Source organism: Scyliorhinus torazame, chromosome 20 (assembly GCF_047496885.1).
Source record: "Scyliorhinus torazame isolate Kashiwa2021f chromosome 20, sScyTor2.1, whole genome shotgun sequence".
NCBI classification, from domain to species: Eukaryota; Metazoa; Chordata; class Chondrichthyes; order Carcharhiniformes; family Scyliorhinidae; genus Scyliorhinus; species Scyliorhinus torazame.
This window is the reverse complement of record NC_092726.1, coordinates 89,911,174-89,924,523: the sequence shown is the minus strand read 5'-3', so window position 1 is coordinate 89,924,523 and position 13,350 is coordinate 89,911,174.

Below are 13,350 nucleotides of genomic sequence, written 5' to 3'. Positions count from 1 at the left end.
GAGAGTGGGGCAATGGAATTACTTTGGGGTTGATACAGTGCTATGGGGAGAGAGCGGGGCAATGGGATTAGTTTGGCGATTGAAACGGGGCTATGGGGTGAGGGCGGGGCAACGGAATTAGTTTGGGGTTTGATACAGGGCTATGGGGGGAGAGCGGGGCAGTGAGATTAGTTTGGAGATATATGCAGGGCTATGGGGAGATAGTGGGGCGGTGGGATTAGTTTGGGAAATGATACAGGGCTATGGGGAGAGAGTGGGGGCAGTGGGATTAGTTTCGGGATTGATACAGTGCTATGGGTAGAGCGCTGGGCAATGGAATAAGTTTGGGGATTGAAACGGGGCTATGGGGAGTGAGTGGGCAGTGAGATTAGTTTGGGATAGATACAGGGCTACGGGAGAGCGTGGGGCAGTGGGGTTAGTTCAGTGATTGTTAGAGGGCTATGGGGAGAGAGCGGGGCAGTGGGGTTAGTTTGGGGATTGATACAGGGCTATGGGGAGAGAGTGAGGCAGTGATATTAGATTGGGGATTGATACAGGCCTATGGGGAGAGAGTGAGGCAGTGAGATTAATTTGGGGATTGACACAGGGCTATGGGGAGACAGCGGGGCAGTGAGATTAGTTTGGGATTGACACAGGTCTATGTTGAGAGAGTGAGGCAGTGATATTAATTTGGGGATTGATCCAGGGGTATGGGGTGAGTGCGGGGCAGTGAGATTAGTTTGGGATTGACACCGGGCTATGAGGAGAGAGTGAGGCAGTGATATTAATTTTGTGATTGATACTGGGATATTGTGGGTGAGTAGGCAGTGATATTAGTTTGGGGATTGATTTAGGGCAACGGGGAGGTTGGGGCATTGGGATTAGTCGAGGGATTGTTACAGGGCTATGGTGAGAGTGGATAGTGGAATTAGTTTGTGGATTGGTACAGGGCTATGCGGAGAGAGGGGGCAATGGAATTAGTTTGGGGATTGAAACGGGACTATGGGGAGTGAGTGGGCAGTGAGATTAGTTTGGTATTGATACAGGGCTATGGGGCGAGAGCTGGGCAATGGAGTTAGTTTGGGGATTGATACAGGGCTATGGGGAGTGAGCGGGGCAGTGGGATTAGTTTGGGATTGATGCAGAGCTATGGCGAGAGAGTGGGGCAGTGGGATTAGTTTGGGGAATGACACTGGATTACGGGGAGGGGGGGATTAGTTTGGGGATTGACACCGGGCTATGGGGAGGGTGGGGCAGTGAGACTAATTTGGGTATTAATACAGGGCTATGGGGAGACAGTGGGGCAATGGGATTAGTTTGGGATTGATACAGCGCTATGGGGAGAGAGCGGGGCAGTGGGATTAGTTTGGGATTGACACAGGGCTATGGGGAGAGAGGCCAGTGGGATTTGTTTGGGATTGATACAGGGCTCTGGGTAGACAGTGGGGCAATGCGAATAGTTTTCGGGATTGATACAGGGCTATGGGGAGAGAATGGGGCAGTGAGATTAGTTTGGGATTGGTACAGGGCTATTTGGAGAGAACGGGGCAGTGATATTAGTTTTGGGATTGATACAGGGCTATGGGGATAGAGCCGGGCAGTGGGATTTGTTTGGGATTGATACAGGGCTATTTGCAGAGAACGGGGCAGTGATATTAGTTTCGGGATTGATACAGGGCTATGGGGATAGAGCCGGGCAGTGGGATTTGTTTGGGATTGATACAGGGCTATGGGGAGAGTGTTAGGCAGTATGATTAGTTTGGGGATTGATACAGGACTATGCGGAAGGTGGGGCAGTGGGATTATTTTGAGGTTTGATACAGGGCTATTGGGAGAGGCAGTGTAATTAATTTGGGGATTGACACAGGGCTATGGGGAGAGAGCGGGGCAGTGGGATTAGTTTGGGATTGACACAGGACTATGGGAAGAGCGGCCAGTATGATTAGTTTGCGGCTTGATTCAGGGCGATGGGTAGACAGTGGGGCAATGCGAATAGTTTTCGGGATTGATACAGGGCTATGGGGAGAGAATGGGGCAGTGGGATTAGTTTGGGATTGATACAGGGCCACGGGCAAAGAGTGGGGCAGTGAGATTTGTTTGGGATTGGTACTGTCTATGGAGAGTGAGTGGTCAGTGGGATTAGTTTGGGGATTGATCCACGGCTATGGGGAGAGAATGGGGCAGTGGGAATAGTCTGGATATTGATACAGGGCTATGGGCAGAGAACGGGGCAGTGATATTAGTTTCCGGATTGATACAGGGCTATGGGGATAGAGCCGGGCAGTGGTATTTGTTTGGTATTGATACAGGGCTATGGGGAGTGAGCTGGGCAGTGGGATTGGTTTGGGGATTGATACAGGACTATGGGGATAGAGTGGGGCAGTGAGATTAGAATAGGGATTGAAACAGGACTATGTGGCGAGAGTGAGGCAGTGATATTAGTTTGGGGATCGATACAGGGCTATGAGGGAGACAGCGAGGCGGTGGCATTAGATAGGGGATTGATACAGGGCTATGGTGGGAGAGATTGGGTCAGTGAGTTTAGTTTGGGGATTGATACAGGCCTATGAGGAGAGAGTGAGGCAATGAGATTAGTTTATGGGGTTGACAGAGGGCTATGGGGAGAGAGCGGGGCAGTGGGATAAGTTTGAGGTTTGATACAGGGCTATGGGGAGAGAGCGGGGCAGTGAGATTAAGTTGGGGATTGATACAGGGCTATGGTGGGTGAGTAGGCAGTGATATTAGTTTGGGGATTGACTCTGGTCTACGGGAAATGTGGGGTAGTGGATTAGTTTCGGGATTGATACAGGGCTATGGGGAGAGTGACAGTGGCATTAGTTTGAGGATTCGTGCAGGGATATGGGGAGAGAGCGGGGCAATGGAATTAGTTTGGGGATTGAAACGGGGCTATGGGGAGAGGGCGGGGCAATGGAATAAGTTTGGGGTTGATACAGTGCTATGGGGAGAGAGCGGGGCAATGGGATTAGTTTTGGGATTGAAACGGGGCTATGGGAAGAGAGTGGGAAAGTGAGATTAGTTTGGGGTTGATACAGTGCTATGAGGAGAGAGCGGGGCAATGGGATTAGTTTGGGGTTGATACAGTGCGATGGGGAGAGAGCGAGGCAATGGGACTAGTTTGCGGTTGATACAGTGCTATGGGGAGAGAGCGGGGCAGTGAGATTAGTTTGGAGATATATGCAGGGCTATGGGGAGATAGTGGGGCGGTGGGATTAGTTTGGGAAATGATACAGGGCTATGGGGAGAGAGTGGGGGCAGTGGGATTAGTTTCGGGATTGATACAGTGCTATGGGTAGAGCGCTGGGCAATGGAATAAGTTTGGGGATTGAAACGGGGCTATGGGGAGTGAGTGGGCAGTGAGATTAGTTTGGGATAGATACAGGGCTACGGGAGAGCGTGGGGCAGTGGGGTTAGTTCAGTGATTGTTAAAGGGCTATGGGGAGAGAGCGGGGCAGTGGGGTTAGTTTGGGGATTGATACAGGGCTATGGGGAGAGAGTGAGGCAGTGATATTAGATTGGGGATTGATACATGGCTATGGGGAGAGAGTGAGGCAGTGAGATTAATTTGGGGATTGACACAGGGCTATGGGGAGACAGCGGGGCAGTGAGATTAGTTTGGGATTGACACAGGTCTATGTTGAGAGAGTGAGGCAGTGATATTAATTTGGGGATTGATCCAGGGGTATGGGGTGAGTGCGGGGCAGTGAGATTAGTTTGGGATTGACACCGGGCTATGAGGAGAGAGTGAGGCAGTGATATTAATTTTGTGATTGATACTGGGATAATGTGGGTGAGTAGGCAGTGATATTAGTTTGGGGATTGATTTAGGGCAACGGGGAGGGTGGGGCATTGGGATTAGTCGAGGGATTGTTACAGGGCTATGGTGAGAGTGGATAGTGGAATTAGTTTGTGGATTGGTACAGGGCTATGCGGAGAGAGGGGGCAATGGAATTAGTTTGGGGATTGAAACGGGGCTATGGGGAGTGAGTGGGCAGTGAGATTAGTTTGGTATTGATACAGGGCTATGGGGAGAGAGCGGGGCAATGGAGTTAGTTTGGGGATTGATACAGGGCTATGGGGAGTGAGCGGGGCAGTGGGATTAGTTTGGGATTGATGCAGGGCTATGGGGAGAGAGTGGGGCAGTGGGATTAGTTTGGGGAATGACACTGGATTACGGGGAGGGTGGGATTAGTTTGGGGATTGACACCGGGCTATGGGGAGGGTGGGGCAGTGAGACTAATTTGGGTATTAATACAGGGCTATGGGGAGACAGTGGGGCAATGGGATTAGTTTGGGATTGATACAGCGCTATGGGGAGAGAGCGGGGCAGTGGGATTAGTTTGGGATTGACACAGGGCTATGGGGAGAGAGGCCAGTGGGATTTGTTTGGGATTGATACAGGGCTCTGGGTAGACAGTGGGGCAATGCGAATAGTTTTCGGGATTGATACAGGGCTATGGGGAGAGAATGGGGCAGTGGGATTAGTTTGGGATTGATAGAGGGCTACGGGGAAAGAGTGCGGCAGTGAGATTAGTTTGGGATTGGTACAGGGCTATTTGGAGAGAACGGGGCAGTGATATTAGTTTTGGGATTGATACAGGGCTATGGGGATAGTGCAGGGCAGTGGGATTTGTTTGGGATTGATACAGGGCTATTTGCAGAGAACGGGGCAGTGATATTAGTTTCGGGATTGATACAGGGCTATGGGGATAGAACCGGGCAGTGGGATTTGTTTGGGATTGATACAGGGCTATGGGGAGAGAGTTAGGCAGTATGATTAGTTTGGGGATTGATACAGGACTATGCGGAAGGTGGGGCAGTGGGATTATTTTGAGGTTTGATACAGGGCTATTGGGAGAGGCAGTGGAATTAATTTGGGGATTGACACAGGACTATGGGAAGAGCGGCCAGTATGATTAGTTTGCGGCTTGATTCAGGGCGATGGGTAGACAGTGGGGCAATGCGAATAGTTTTCGGGATTGATACAGGGCTATGGGGAGAGAATGGGGCAGTGGGATTAGTTTGGGATTGATACAGGGCCACGGGCAAAGAGTGGGGCAGTGAGATTTGTTTGGGATTTGTACTGTCTATGGAGAGTGAGTGGTCAGTGGGATTAGTTTGGGATTGATACAGTGCTATGGGGAGAGAGTGGGGCAGTGGGATTAGTTTGTGGATTGATACAGGGCTATGGGCAGAGAACGGGGCAGTGATATTAGTTTCGGGATTGATACAGGGCTATGGGGATAGAGTGGGGCACTGAGATTAGATTGGGGATTGATACAGGCCTATGTGGAGAGAGTGAGGCAGTGATATTAGTTTGGGGATCGATACAGGGTTATGCTGGGAGACAGCGAGGCGGTGGGATTAAATTGGGGATTGATACAGGGCTATGGTGGGCGAGAGCGGGGCAGTGGGATTAGTTTGGGGATTGATTCAGGACTATGGGGAGAGAGTGGGGCAGTGAGATTAGTTTGGGGATTGATACAGGGCTATGGGGAGAGAGCGGGGCAATGGGATAATTTTGGGGTTTGACACTGGGCTACGGGGAGGGTTGGATTAATTTGGGGACTGATATAGGGCTATGGGGAGCGAGCGGGGCAGTGGGATTAGTTGGGGATTGATACAGGGCTATGGGGAGAGAGCGGGGCAGTGGTATTAGTTGGGGATTGATACAGAGCGACGGGGGGAGAGTGGGGCAGTGGAATTAGTTTGGGGATTGGTACAGGACTATGGGGAGAGAGTGGGACAGTGAGATTAGTTTGGGGATTGATACAGGGCTATGGGGAGAGAGCGGGGCAGTGAGATTAGTTTGGGGATTGACACTGGGCTACGGGGAGGGTGGGATTAGATTGCGGATTGATACAGGGCTACGTGTAGGATTGAATTAGTTTGTGGATTGATACAGGACTATGCGGAGGGTGGGGCAGTGGGATTATTTTGAGGTTTGATACAGGGCTATGGGGAGAGTGAGGCAGTGGGATTAGTTTGGGATTGATATAGGGCTATGGGGAGAGAATGGGGCAGTGGGATTAGTTTGGGGTTGATCCAGGGCTACGGGGAAAGAGTGGGGCAGTGAGATTAGTTTGGGATTGGTTCAGGTCTATGGGGAGAGAGCGGGGCAATGGGATAATTTTGGGGTTTGACACTGGGCTACGGGGAGGGTTGGATTAATTTGGGGACTGATATAGGGCTATGGGGAGCGAGCGGGGCAGTGGGATTAGTTGGGGATTGATACAAGGCTATGGGGAGAGAGCGGGGCAGTGGTATTAGTTGGGGATTGATACAGAGCGACGGGGGGAGAGTGGGGCAGTGCAATTAGTTTGGGGATTGGTACAGGACTATGGGGAGAGAGTGGGACAGTGAGATTAGTTTGGGGATTGATACAGGGCTATGGGGAGAGAGCGGGGCAGTGAGATTAGTTTGGGGATTGACACTGGGCTACGGGGAGGGTGGGATTAGATTGCGGATTGATACAGGGCTACGTGTAGGATTGAATTAGTTTGTGGATTGATACAGGACTATGCGGAGTGTGGGGCAGTGGGATTATTTTGAGGTTTGATACAGGGCTATGGGGAGAGTGAGGCAGTGGGATTAGTTTGGGATTGATATAGGGCTATGGGGAGAGAATGGGGCAGTGGGATTAGTTTGGGGTTGATCCAGGGCTACGGGGAAAGAGTGGGGCAGTGAGATTAGTTTGGGATTGGTTCAGGTCTATGAGGAGAGAGTGGGGCAGTGGGATTAGTTTGGGATTGATACAGGGCTACGGGGAAAGAGTGGGGCAGTGAGATTAGTATGGGATTGGAGCAGGGCTATGGGAAGATAGTGGGATTAGTTTGGGATTGATACAGGGCTGTGAGGGTAGAGTGGAGCAGTGGGATTTGTTTGGGATTGATACAGGGCTCTGGGGAGATAGGGCAGTGTGATTAGTTTGGGGATTGCTACAGGGCTATGGGGAGATAGTAGCGCAGTGTGATTAGTGTGGGGATTGATACAGGGCTATGTGGAGAAAACTGCGGTGGGATTAGTTTGTCAAACACAATCACATGCGCGTGCACACACTGACAGATACATACACGTGTACATATACACGTGTACACACACATACACTCCTACATAGACACATGTGTGCGTGCGCTCACACGCACATACACAGTTTCGTTATGTAAATTAGCCCTTTAATGCATCCTATTTTGCCAATGACACCAAGCAGTAGACAGCATTGTGAGCAACATTGCTGAACCAAATTGCAGAGAGATATTCATATTTTGTCTGAAGACTGAACTGGTGGACGCATTTCAGTGTAGGGAAATGTAAGATGATGTAATTTAGACTTACAAAGATTAACTCTATGTTCTTTATAAATGATGAGAAGGCAGAAACAGTGGAAGTTTAAACTGTGCAGATATTTCACAGCTGGATTCACACAATACAGACAGCAATGTATCGTAGATTTTGGAAGTGCCACAGATGTTGTCAAATGCAGTACGGGGGTTCCTCAATGTTTCAATCTTGCTCAGAGACTGTCAGCCCACAGGGACAACATTTCTGTTTAATGGGACTGATGCACAAGTTAAAATAATTCCGTTTCAAAGTTTAAAATAAGCAGTCATTTTTCTGTGCAGCTTTCGGAATCTGTCAGTGGAATTGACTTCATACAGGCAAGTGTGAACAAGTGTATGGGGAACTGATTAGAAGTTTTGATGGAGATATTCCTGCATTATGGAAATGTGTGAGATCTATTTAAGGTTGGGAAATGGATTGAGGATCAAAGGATGCAGTTGTTTGTTAACTACATTGGACTGAGAGCCTTGAAGATTCACAACTTCCATGTGCTGTGAGAAAGGATTGATTAACCAAGGCCTATTATTCAAATGCTTCAGACAAGTGAAAAAGCTACAGGAACATTGAATTTCCAGACAAGCAGACACCTGTAATCGGAGCTTAAACTTCATGTTTAAATGTGAAGTGCTGTACTCATGATTGCAATAAACAAGAGTCCACCCTGGGATTCTGTGCAATTTAAGTTCTGCTTTTCCAAAAAATAAAAATAACTATCTGCAATGAAAAATTCCTTGGACAGGCCAGAGGGATTTTTACTGTGTATTTAACCCCAGACAGTTGTGAGTGTTTGATGGACAGTGTAGATGAAGCTTTACTCTGAAACACTGGAATTTAGTCTCGGGGTGATTTAATCAAATGCTTCAGAATAATAATTGATATTGTATATCTCGTGTGTTTCTCAGTGACAGCTCTGAAACATGTACAGCACAATCTCATCCTGTTTCTGTGTGTCTCTCTCTCTCTGAAATTAGCTGGTCCATTTCCTAAATTACCACTTTTCAAAAGGGCTCCGTTGCCTGTGAAGCAGTTTGTGATACCCAAAGGTTATGAAAAGTGCTTTAGAAATGCCTGTCCCCAAGCTGTTGTGAGGATGTTCAGAGTCAGTGTGTGACTTGGGTAACACACAGGCCAGATACACCTCTCCAAGTTAAAGGTGGAGATGTGATCTCTCTCCATTTGAAAGATGTATTGACCCAACCTGTCTGAGTTTGAGCATGTGTTTTTCTGTACGCGTGTGTGTGTCTGGGGGGGGGGGGGTGTATGTGTGTCATTCTTTACACGGCACTGTAAGTTACACGGTAGCACAGTGGGTAGCACTGCAGCTTCACAGCTCAAGGTCCCAGGATCGATTCCCGGCTTGGGTCACAGTCTGTGCGGAGTCGGCTCGTTCTGCCCTTGTCTGCGTGGGTTTCCTCCGGGTGCTCCGGTTTCCTCCCTGACGTCCCGAAGGTTTGGTGAATTGGACATTATGAATTCTCCCTCAGTGTTACCGAACAGGCGCCAGAGTTTGGCGACTAGGGGATTTTGTCAGTAACTTCATTGCAGTGTGTGTGCCTGTGTGTGTGCCTGTGTGTGTGTGCCTGTGTGTGTGTGCGCGTGTGTGTGCCTGTGTGTGTGCCTGTGCCTGTGTGTGTGCCTGTGTGTGTGTGTGTGTGTGTGCCTGTGTGTGTGCCTGTGCCTGTGTGTGTGTGTGCCTGTGTGTGTGTGAGCTCCCCACCACGTCCATCACTGCCAGTGCCTCCTCACAACAGCCAGCACTGCCAGTGTTCCCTCGTCCAACACTGCCAGCGCTCCCCACAGGCAACCCTGCCAGTGCTCCCCACAGCCAGCATTGCCAGTGCTTCCCCACAGCAAGCACTGCCAGTGCTCCCACAGTCAGCACTGCCAGTTCACCCCCGCAAAGCCAGCAATGTCAGTGCTCCCCCACAGCCAGCACAGCCAGTGGTCCCCAAACCAGTACTGCCAGAGCATCCGCGCACGACCAGCACAGCCAGTGCACCCCCACAGACAGCACTGCCATTGCTCCCCCTCTCGGCCAGCACTGCCTGTACTCCCCCCACAGCCAGCAGTGCAGAGTGCTCAACTCACATCAGCACTCCTAGTGCTCCCCCCACAGTCTGCACTGCCAGTTCTCCCCACAGCCAGCACTGCCAGTGCGCCCCCCATAACCAGCACTGCCCGTGCTCCCACAGAGAGCAAGCATTGCCAGTGCTCCTCCCACATCCAGCACTGCCTGTGCAACCCACACACAGCCAGCACTACCAGTTTTTACTCCACAGCCCGCACTGCCAGTGCTCCCTACCATTCAGCCAGCACTGCCAGTGCTCCCACAGCCAGCACTTCACGTGCTCCCCATATCCAGCACTGCCAGTGCTCATCCCCACACACATACTGCACTACCAGTGCTCCCCACACAGACAGTACCGGCAATGCTCCCCTACACAGCCAGTGCTCTCTTCCACAGGCAGCACTGCCAGTGTTTCCCCCCACACAGCCAGCACTGCCAGTGCTCCCCCACACAGCCAGCATCGCCAGTGCTACCACCACACAGCCAGCACTGTCAGTGCTCCCACCACACAGCCAGCACTGTTAGTGCACCCCTCACACAGCCAGCACTGTCGGTGCTCAAATCACACAGCCAGCAGTGTCAGTGCTCCCCCCACACAGCCAGCACTGACAGTGCTCCCCCCACACAGCCAGCACTGTCAGTGCTCCCAACAACACAGCCAGCACTGTCTGTGCTCCCACCACATAGCCAGCACTGTCAGAGCTCCCCCCAAACAGCCAGCACCGTCAGTGCTCCCAACCACACAGCCAGCACTGTCAGTGCTCCCACCACACAGCCAGCACTGTCAGTGACTCACCCCCCAAACAGCCAGCACTGCCAGTGCTCCCCACACAGCCAGCACTGTCAGTGCTCCACCCACACAGTCAGCACTGTCAGTGCTCCCCACACACAGCCAGCACTGTTAGTGCTCCCCACACAGCCAGCACTGTCAGTGCTCCCCACACAGCCAGCACTGTTAGTGATACCACCACACTGCCAGCACTGTCAGTGCTCCCCCACACAGCCAGCACTGTCAGTGCTCCCCACACACAGCCAGCACTGTCAGTGCTGCCCCACATAGCCAGCAATGTCAGTGCCCACACACAGCCAGCACTGCCAGTGCTCCCCACACAGCCAGCACTGTCAGTGCTCCACCCACACAGTCAGCACTGTCAGTGCTCCCCACACACAGCCAGCACTGTTGTGCTCCCCCACACAGCCAGCACTGTCAGTGCTCCCCACACAGCCAGCACTGTTAGTGATCCCACCACACTGGCAGCACTGTCAGTGCTCCCCACACAGCCATCACTGTCAGTGCTCCCCGAAACAGCCAGCACTGTCAGTGCTCCCCCACACAGCCAGCACTCTCAGTGCTCCCACCACACAGCCTGCACTGCCAGTGCTCTACCCCGACAGCCAGCACTTCCAGTGCTCCCGCTTGCAGCCAGAACTGCCATTGCTCCCCATAGCCAGCAGTGCCACTGCTCCCCACAGCCAGCACTGCCAGTGGGTCCCCCACAAGCAGCACTGCTAGTGCTCCCCACAGCCAGTACTGCCAGTGCTCCTCCATTGCCAGCACTGCCAGTGTTCGCACTCAAGGGCAGTAGTGGCTGTGTTCCCCTCCACAGGCAGCACTGCCAGTGCTCCCTTCCACACAGCCAGCACTGCCAGTGCTACCCCACAGCCAGCTCTTCTTGTGATCCCCCCATTGCCAGCACTGCCAGTGTTCCCACCCAAGTGCAGTAGTGGCAGTGTTCCCCTCCACAGGGAGCACTGCCAGTGCTCCCTTCCACACAGCCAGCACTGTCAGTGCTCCCCCCACACTGCCAGCACTGTCAGTGCTCCCACCACACAGCCAGCACTGTCAGTGATCCCCCCACACAGATGGCACTGTCAGTGCTCCCCCACACAGCCAGCACTGTCAGTGCTCCCCACACAGCCCGTACTGTCAGTGCTCCCACCACACAGCCAGCACTGTCAGTGATCCCCCCACACAGCTGGAACTGTCAGGGCTCCCACACACAGCCAGCACAGTCAGTTCTCCCAACACACAGCCAGCACTGTCGTGATCCCCCCACACAGCTGGCACTGTCAGTGCTCCCCCACACAGCCAGCACTGTCAGTGCTCCCCACACAGCCAGCATTGTCAGTGCTCCCCCACACAGCCAGCACTGTCAGTGCTCCAACCACACAGCCAGCACTGCCAGTGCTCCCCACACAACCAGCACTGTCAGTGCTCCCACCACACAGCCAGCACTGCCAGTGCTCCCACCACACAGGCAGCACTGTCAGTGCTCCCCACACACATACAGCATTGTCAGTGCTCCCTCACACAGCCATCACTGTCAGTGCTCCCACCGCACAGCCAGCACTGTCAGTGCTCCCACCACACAGCCAGCACTGCCAGTGCTCCCACCACACAGCCAGCACTGCCAGTGCACCCCCACAGCCAGGACTGCCAGTACTCCCCACAGCCAGCACTGCCACTGCTCCCCACAGCCAGCACAGCCAGTGCTCCCCCCATTGCCAGCACTGTCAGTGCTCCCCCCACACTTCCAGCACTGTCAGTGCTCCCTCCACACAGCTAACACCGTGAGTGCTCCCCGCCCCCACACAGCCTGCACTGCCAGTGCTCCACCCCGACAGCCAGCACTTCCAGTGCTCCCGCTTGCAGCCAGGACTGCCATTGCTCCCCATAGCCACCAGTGCCACTGCTCCCCACAGCCAGCACTGCCAGTGGGTCCCCCACAAGCAGCACTGCCAGTGCTCCCCACAGCCAGTACTGCCAGTGCTCCTCCATTGCCAGCACTGCCAGTGTTCCCACTCAAGGGCAGTAGTGGCTGTGTTCCCCTCCACAGGCAGCACTGCCAGTGCTCCCTTCCACACAGCCAGCACTGCCAGTGCTACCCCACAGCCAGCTCTTCTTGTGATCCCTCCATTGCCAGCACTGCCAGTGTTCCCACCCAAGTGCAGTAGTGGCAGTGTTCCCCTCCACAGGGAGCACTGCCAGTGCTCCCTTCCACACAGCCAGCACTGTCAGTGCTCCCCCCACACTGCCAGCACTGTCAGTGCTCCCACCACACAGCCAGCACTGTCAGTGATCCCCCCACACAGCTGGCACTGTCAGTGCTCCCCCACACAGCCAGCACTGTCAGTTCTCCCCACACAGCCCGCACTGTCAGTGCTCCCACCACACAGCCAGCACTGTCAGTGATCCCCCCACACAGCTGGAACTGTCAGGGCTCCCACACACAGCCAGCACAGTCAGTTCTCCCAACACACAGCCAGCACTGTCGTGATTCCCCCACACAGCTGGCACTGTCAGTGCTCCCCCCACACTTCCAGCACTGTCAGTGCTCCCTCCACACAACCAGCACTGTCAGTGCCCCCGCACACAGCCAGCACTGTCAGTGCTCCCCCACCAGCCAGCACTGTCAGTGCTACCCCACAGCAAGCAATTCCTTTGCTCCCCCCAATGCCAGCACTGCCAGTGTTCCCACCCAAGTGCAGTAGTGGTAGTGTTCCCCTCCAGAAGCAGCACTACCAGCGCTCCCTTCAACACAGCCAGCACTGTCAGTGCTCCCCCCAAAGAGCTAGCACTGTCAGTGCTCCCACCACACAGCCAGCACTGTCAGTGATCCCCCAAAGATCCAGCACTGTCAGTGCCACCACCACACAGACTGCACTGTCAGTGCTCCCACCACACAGCCAGCACTGTCAGTGCTTCCTCCACACAGCTGGCACTGTCAGTGCGCCCACCGCACTGCCAGCACTGTCAGTGCTCCCACCACACAGCCAGCACTGTCAGTGATCCCCCACACAGCTGGAACTGTCAGGGCTCCCACACACAGCCAGCACTGCCAGTTCTCCCAACACACAGCCAGCACTGTCAGTGATCCCCCCACACAGCTGGAACTGTCAGTGCTCCCCACACAGCCAGCATTGTCAGTGCTCCACCACACAGC